The sequence below is a fragment of the Triticum urartu genome, chromosome 2 (assembly GCF_003073215.2).
Source record: "Triticum urartu cultivar G1812 chromosome 2, Tu2.1, whole genome shotgun sequence".
NCBI classification, from domain to species: Eukaryota; Viridiplantae; Streptophyta; class Magnoliopsida; order Poales; family Poaceae; genus Triticum; species Triticum urartu.
Window position 1 is genome coordinate 96,900,428 of NC_053023.1, and position 8,851 is coordinate 96,909,278.

Sequence of the window (8,851 nt, forward strand, 5' to 3'; positions counted from 1 at the left end):
CACATGCAACAATTTGGCCAACCACATTTCGCCAACCGATCGGCAGTCCAAATCCTATTTTGGATAGCCAACCAAGCGAAAAATTTCACTTTTGGTGGTGCCCAAACTTTCCAGACCATTTGATCCATAGGGGAAAGCGACATGCCAAGGAACTGAGCTTTATATGCAGTGGATACCGAGTAGAATCCATCATTCGCGTGCATCCAGACAATATCATCTTCAAGGTGGTCGTCGAGGTGGAAGTCATTAATGAGCATCCAAAGTGTGAAGAATTCCCGAATGTGGTCACCGGAAACGACAGTGTTGTTGTTGATTGACAGAATCCATGCGCTCCCGTATAGGGCCTCACGCACCTTCCAATTTTCTCTCCTCGAGGCCTCGAAGATGAGCGGTGCGATGTCCATTGGTTTGCGCCCCAGAAGCCAAGGGGAGTCCCAAAATGGAGTTCGGGCGCCATTGCCGACAGTGATAGTAATGGAGGCATAGAAAAATTCCCGGTCATCCTTGGTGCAAGGGTTGCCAAGCCCCAACCAAAGTTTTTGAGGTTCCTTCCATTCATACCAAAGCCACCGCAGGCGCAAAGCACGCGCAAATTTGTCAGTGTTAAGCACGCCAAGACCACCATACTCCTTTGGCCGACAAACTGTCTCCCAATTCACCTTGCACTTGGCACCGGTAGTCTTATCTGATCCAGACCAAAGGAAGGCCCTCTCTATCTTGTTCACACTATTTAGGGAGCTCGGTGGTATGATAAGAAGCATGGTGGAGTACACCACTTGGGAGAAGATGACCGACTTGACTAGGGCCGTGCGCCCGATTGTAGTGATATTTTGCCCCTCCCAAGTCACTAGTTTTCCAGCAGCCTTGTCCACAATATATTGAAAGTCCACCTTCTTGAGTTGCCACACCGAGAGCTGTAGTCCCAAGTATTTCATGGGGAAGCAGGACCGAGCTGTCGGAACACCTTCAAGAATGTGCTCGAGGTTAAGGTGATTGCAACGTATCGGCACGACCGAGCTTTTTTGGAAGTTTGTGCATAGGCCCGTCACCTCGCCAAAGCCCTCCAAGATGGAGGCAAGGTTGTCGATATTCGTCTAGATAGGAGCCACAAAAACAGTCGCGTCATCCGCGTAAAGCGATGTCCTCACCATAGCCCCATGGCCACGTATCTTGTGGAGCAATCCTTTCCGGGTTGCCAAATCTAGGATTTGGTGAAGAGGGTTGATTGCGAGGACAAACAAAATCGGCGAGATGGGGTCCCCTTGACGAAAGCCCCGACCATGCTTGATGGGAGAGCCTGGAATCCCATTGAGGAGGATCTGCGAAGATGACGAGGATAAAAGAGCGGCAATCCAATCCCTAAACTTGGCAGGGAACCCCAAGCGTTGAAGGAGATCAAGCATGTATTCCCACTTGACCGAGTCAAAAGCCTTCTTTATGTCAAGCTTGAATAGGAGGGCGGGGGTCTTGCTCTTGTGGAGGCGTCTAGCAAAACTCCGGACGTACATGAAGTTATCAGGGATGCTTCTTCATTTTATGAATGCACTTTGAACGTTGGATATGAGGTCGCCCATATGGGGAGCAAGCCTCACAGAAAGGATATTGGCCATGATCTTGGCGACGGCGTGGATGAGGCTAATGGGCCTGTAGTCGGTGATACCTTCCGCCCCATCCTTCTTAGGCAAAAGAACCACATTAGCGGAGTTAAGCCTTTGCAGATTTGAGGTGTTTAAGGAATCAAAGCATTGGATGACCCTCATGACATCATCCTTTATGACATCCCAACACTTCTTGAAGAAGATGCTCGTGAAGCCGTCCAGGCCAGGCGCTTTGTCACCGGGCAACTCCTTGGTGGCCTGGAGTACCTCATCCTCGGTGATTGGGTCATCGATGCCTTGCAAGGTATGGTGCTCGGTGCCAAGATCCTCCCAGTTAAAATCCATGGTACTCGTATTTCCTCTACCCATGACCTCGGAAAAGTGCTCCTGGATGATCTCCGCTTTTTCCTTGTGGTCGGTAACCCAACCCTGCCCATGCTTGATTCGGTGGATGTGGTTTTTCCGTCTTCTAGTGTTGATGCGGCGGTGGAAGAATTTGGTATTGGCATCGCCGTCCTTAGGATTTGCGATTCCGGGGCATTGTCTTTTCCTAGCCCTGTCCAACACCGCAAGACTAATGACCCTCCTCTTGAGCCTAGAGCGAAGGTCACGCTCCTCAGGAGAAAGGAGCCTCTCTTCTTGGGCAGTGTCGAGGCGTAGAATCACCAAAAGGGCCGCATGGAGCTGGACCTTAGGCTTGGAGAAGAGGGACTTGCTCCACTCCATGAGGCGAAGCGCGGTCTTCTTAAGCTTGTAATGCAAGACTTGGTAGGGCTCCGTGTGGGCCACCCACTCATTCCAAGCCTTGAGGACCACCTCATTGAATCCGGGCAAAGAAACCCAGAAGTTCTCGAATTTGAAAGATCACGGCCTCCTAGGTCCTTTGTCATCTGCAAGCAGAAGAGGGAAATGTTCTGAGAGGGAAGACGACAAAGCATGGAGCACATGGGTGTTGAAAGTCGTGTCCCAATCCGCATTGCAAAAAAAGGAGTCAAGCTTGCAGAGGGTCGGATTGTCTCTCTCATTGCTCCAAGTGAAGCGTTTGTTCTGAAGATGGATCTCACTGAACTCACAAGATTGTAGTGCTGCACGGAACCGGTTGATCCTACTCGTGTTCACATTTCTCTTGTTCTTGTCCCTAGCCTGGTAAATTTGGTTGAAGTCTCCAAGGGCAAGCCAAGCAACACCCGACACCGGCTTGAGGGCGGTTAATTCGGTGAAGAAGGCGTCTTTGCAAGCATGATCAGTGGGCCCATATACGGAGGTGAGCATGAAGCTGACATTAGACGCACGAATTGTAACTGTGGCCGAAAGGCAGTAAGTCAATGTTGTGAAGGTAGTACAAAGAATACCAGAAGTAAAAAAATACATTCAGGTCCACGTGACCCTATGTGCACATAGTTTTACCTTTGTAGTTAAAATACGTCCGAAATGTAAACATTTTCGTCCTGTTTGTATGAAATATGTCATGTTTATATGAAATCCGGGTGTGTTTGCTTGAATTCCAGCCGGTTTGTTGAAAAAAATTTTGAAATGCATGCGGACAGCTTCGATGACGGCCTCCCACATCTGTGTCTGCGGACTGGTCCCTCCCTGTCCATGGATGGATGCGGAAGAAAATTTACGGATCATCGTTGGAGATGCCCTAATAACATATATTTATAGCTAACTATTATATGTGTTGACTATAACATTGATTTTAGATGATATGTGAACAACATAAAGCGAGCATCATGCTATACTATTAACCATGCTCTTATCAAGCCATTTGGTAAGAGCATCTACTGTCCGGCGTCTCAAACCCCCCTCATACACTCGGGCGGACGACCCGGTCACTGTCCATACAAAAAAACGACATAGATGGGCGCCTCAAATCGGCCTCAAACACCCGGGCTGACCGGCACCCCTCATATCCAGCCCAAATATGGGGCAGATATGGAGAGGCTCGGGCGCGACCAGGCGCGTCCGCCATGTCGGACTCAACCCACGCTGGCCCGCCCAACCCCACATATATTCATCCCCATCTGCTCCCTGGAGCAAACCCTAGCCACTCCACTGCTACGCCCAACCTCCCATACGACGATCTCCGACCTTCTCTAGCATGGCGGGCAGCGAATCTGAGTCCTACACCTACAAATCCATTGACCCCGAGCTCATCTCACGCTGCCCCGAGGAGGAGATGACCATTCGATTTGCGCTCCGTCGCTCCCGGGAGGAGGCCGTCGGACGACAGCGCTCGGAGTCCTTCCGGCGGGAATACATTGCATCCGTCGAAATGGCGCATGGTTCCGTCACGTGGTGTCTCGCCGTGCCTCATCGGAGGCGGTGAGGTCCGTATGGCATCCGAACGCGGTGGCTGATAACCCACAAGTATAGGGGATCGCAACAGTTTTCGATAAGTAAGAGTGTCGAACCCAATGAGGAGCTAAAGGTAGAACAAATATTCCCTCAAGTTCTATCGACCACCGATACAACTATACGCACGCTTGACGTTCGCTTTACCTAGAACAAGTATGAAACTAGAAGTACTTTGTAGGTGTTGTTGGATAGGTTTGCAAGATAATAAAGAGTACGTAAATAAAAAATAGGGGCTGTTTAGATAAAGAAACGATAAAGTAAATATAGCGAGTGTGGAAAAGTGGTGGTAGGAGTTGCGAAATTGTCCCTAAGTAATTGACTACTTTACTAGACCGATAGCAAGTATTATGTGGGAGAGGCCACTGGTAGCATGTCATCCCTTACTTGGAATTCTATGCACTTATGATTGGAACTATTAGAAAGCATCCGCAACTACTAACATTCATTAAGGTAAAACCCAACCATAGCATTAAGATATATTGATCCCCCTTCAATCCCGTATGCATCAATTTCTATGCTAGGTTGAAGCTTCTGTCACTCTTGCCCTTCAATACATAGTCCTATCAACATAAAACTAACCCTAGGATGTGATCCACGTGCGCAATCATATGATGGGCACCAAAGGACAGCAACATAATCACAAGCAAATTAAATCAATAATAGCAATTCATCAACCACCGATAGGACAACAAAAATCTACTCAGACATCATAGGATGGCAACACATCATTGGATAATAATATGAAGCATAAAGCACCATGTTCAAGTAGAGGGTACAACGGGTTGCGGGAGAGTGGACCGCTGTAGATAAAGGGGGAAAGGTGATGGAGATGTTGGTGAAGATGGCGGAGGTGTTGGTGTAGATCGCGGTGATGATGATGGCCCCCGGTGGCACTCCGGTGCCACCGGAAGCGAGGGGGAGAGAGCCCCCCTCCTTCTTCTTCTTCCTTGACCTCCTCCCTAGATGGGAGAAGGGTTTTCCCTCTGGTCCATGGCCTCCATGGCACGGGAGGGGCGAGAGCCCCTCCGAGATTGGATATGTCTCTCTGTCTCTCTCTGTTTCTGCGTTCTCTTCTGGCTCTGTTTCACCGTTTCGTATATATATATATGGAGATCCGTAACTCCGATTGGCCTGAAACCTTCGCCGTGATTTTTTTTCCGAATATTAGCTTTCTTGCGGCAAAAGAAGAGCATCAACCGCCTTACAGTGGGCTCATGAGGGTAGGGGCGCGCCCTAAGGGAGGGGCGCGCCCCCCTGCCTCGTGACCACCTCGGGCACTGGTTCGCGTTGATTTTCCTTCCAAATTTTCCATATTTTCCAAAAATAAGCTCCGTCCGTTTTTATCCCGTTTGGACTCCGTTTGATATGGATATTCTGCGAAACCAAAAACATGCAATAGACAGGAACTGGCACTGGGCACTGGATCAATATGTTAGTCCCAAAAATAGTATAAAAAGTTGCCAAAAGTATATGAAAGTTGAATAATATTGGCATGGAACAATCAAAAATTATAGATACGACGGAGACGTATCAGCATCCCCAAGCTTAATTCCTGCTCGTCCTCGAGTAGGTAAATGATAAAAAAGATAATTTTTGATGTGGAATGCTACCTAGCATAATCTTGATCATATGTCTAATCATGGCATGAATATTAAGATACGAGTGATTCAAGGCAATAGTCTATCATTTGACATAAAAACAATAATACTTCAAGCCTACTAATAAAGCAATCATGTCTTTTCAAAATAACATGGCCAAAGAAAGTTATCCCTACAAAATCATATAGTCTGGCTATGCTCCATCTTCACCACACAAAATATTCACATCATGCACAACCCCGATGACAAGCCAAGCAATTGTTTCATACTTTTGACGTTCTCAAACCTTTTCAACTTTCACGCAATACATAAGCGTGAGCCATGGACATAGCACTATAGGTGGAATAGAATATGATGGTGGAGAAGACAAAAAGGAGAAGATAGTCTCACAACAACTAGGCGTATCAACAGGCTATGGAGATGCCCATCAATAGATATCAATGTAAGTGAGTAGGGATTGCCATGCAACGGATGCACTAGAGCTATAAGTGTATGAAAGCTCTAACTGAAACTAAGTGGGTGTGCATCCAACTTGCTTGCTCATGAAGACCTCGGGCATTTGAGGAAGCCCATCATCGGAATATACAAGCCAAGTTCTATAATGAAAATTCCCACTAGTATATGAAAGTGATAACTCAAGAGACTCTCTATATGAAGAACATGGTGCTACTTTGAAGCACACGTGTGGAAAAAGGATAGTAGCATTGCCCCTTCTCTCTTTTTCTCTCATTTGTTTTTCTTTTTTTTCTCTTTTTTTGGGCCTTCTCTTTTTTTGGCCTTTCTCTTTTTTTATTTTTTTTATTTTTTCGTCCGGAGTCTCATCCCGACTTGTGGGGGAATCATAGTCTCCATCATCCTTTTCTCACTGGGACAATGCTCTAATAATGATGATAATCACACTTTTGTTTACTTACAACTCGATACTACAACTCGATATCTAGAACAAAGATATGACTCTATATGAATGCCTCCAGCGGTGTACCGGGATGTGCAATGATCTAGCGTAGCAATGACATCAAAAAACGGGAAAGCGATGAAAACATCATGCTAGCTATCTTACAATCATGCAAAGCAATATGACAATAAATGCTCAAGTCATGTATATGATGATGATGAAAGTTGCATGGCAATATATCTCGGAATGGCTATGGAAATGCCATGATAGGTAGGTATGGTGGCTGTTTTGAGGAAGGTATATGGTGGGTTTATGGTACCGGTGAAAGTTGCGCGGTACTAGAGAGGCTAGCAATGGTGGAAGGGTGAGAGTGCGTATAATCCATGGACTCAACATTAGTCATAAAGAACTCGCATACTTATTGCAAAAGTCTATTAGCTATCGAAACAAAGTACTACGCGCATGCTCCTAGGGGGATAGATTGGTAGGAAAAGACCATCGCTCGTCCCCGACCGCCAGTCATAAGGAAGACAATCAACAAATAAATCATGCTCCGACTTCATCACATAACGGTTCACCATACGTGCATGCTACGGGAATCACAAACCTCAACACAAGTATTTCTACTAATCCACAACTACCCACTAGCATGACTCTAATATCACCATCTTTATATCGCAAAACTATTGCAAGGAATCAAACATATCATATTCAGTGATTTACAAGTTTTATGTAGGATTTTATGACTAACCATGTGAATGACCAGTTCCTATCATCTCTCTAAATAGATATAAGTGAAGCAAGAGAGTTTAATTCTTTCTACAAAAGGTATGCCCACGCTCTAACAAATATAAGTGAAGCAAAAGAGCATTCTACAAATGGCGGTTGTCTATGTAAAGAGAAACATGCAATCCAAACTTCAAATGATATAAGTGAAGCACATGAAGCATTCTATAAAGCCATACTCAAAAGATATAAGTGAAGTGCAAAGAGCATTCTATAAATCAACCAAGGACTATCTCATACCAGCATGGTGCATAAAAGAAAAATGAAAACTAAATGCAAAAGACGCTCCAAGATTGCACATATCGCATGAACGAAACGAATCCGAAAATATACCGAAACTTGTTGAAGAAAGAGGGGATGCCTCCCTAGCATCCCCAAGCTTGACGCTTGAGTCTCCTTGAATATTTACTTGGGGTGCCTCGGGCATCCCCAAGCTTGAGCTCTTGCCTCTCTTCCTTCTTCTCACATCGAAACCTTCTCAATCATCGAACACTTCATCCACACAAAACTTCAACAGAAAACTTGGTAAGATCCGTTAGTATAATGAACAAATCACTACTCTAAGTACTGTTGCAAACCAATTCATATTTTGTTTTTGCATTGTGTCTACTTTAATATAACTTTTTCATGGCTTAATCCACTAATATGGATCGATAGTTTCATCAAAACAAGCAAACTATGCATCAAAAATAGAATCTGTCTAAAATAGAACAGTCTGTAATAATTTAAACATTCACCATACTTCTGATACTTTAAAAATTCTACCAAAATTAGGAAAAATAAACAATTTGTATAGGAAGACAGTTCAAAAAGAATAAGAACCATTTGACGTTCTAGCTAAAAATGTAAAATCACGCACTACAGCCAAAGTTTCTGTCCTGCACCATACAAACCATCAAGCAAATGTAAACATCCTAAAGGCAAACCTTGGCACATTATTTTTATAATACAATGGAATTGTACAAGGGGATAATTATTTTTATCGAAAAATTTCTGTAATCAAGATTCACAAAGTTGTCGTGAGCATGAACAAAGTTCAAGGAGCTCTCCCACTTCAACAATGCTTGTCTTTCTCACTTTCGCTTTCCTTTTTGAAAAAGTTTTGGATTCCCCTCTTTATTTTTGTTGTTTTAAAACTATATGAAAAGCACTCAACAGAAATAAATGACTCTCTAAAACTTCCGGGTTGTCTCCTTGGCAGCGCTTTCTTTAAAGCCATTAAGCTAGGCATATAATGCTCAAGTAATGGATCCACCCGGATCCCAAGGTATATCAAAGCCAATTTTAATTAGCAATGATTTGTAATTTAGTAGTGAGCACAAAGCAATATATATCATGTAATGACAAAGTCTAACTCTCTTCCTATGCATCGGCATGTCATAAAAGAACAATTCATGCACACATAGTAAAGGCCAATGCATAGTATAAACAGTTTCTTGCAATTTTATCATATTGAAAACATAGAGAGGTGGAGATATAGTTCCTCTCTCATAATAATTGCAAGTAGGAGCATCAAGCACATACATATTATATCTATCAAAATCATCATGTGCAACGGTAAAAGGCAACCCATCAATATAATCCTTAATAAGAGCAAACTTCTCCGATATAGTATA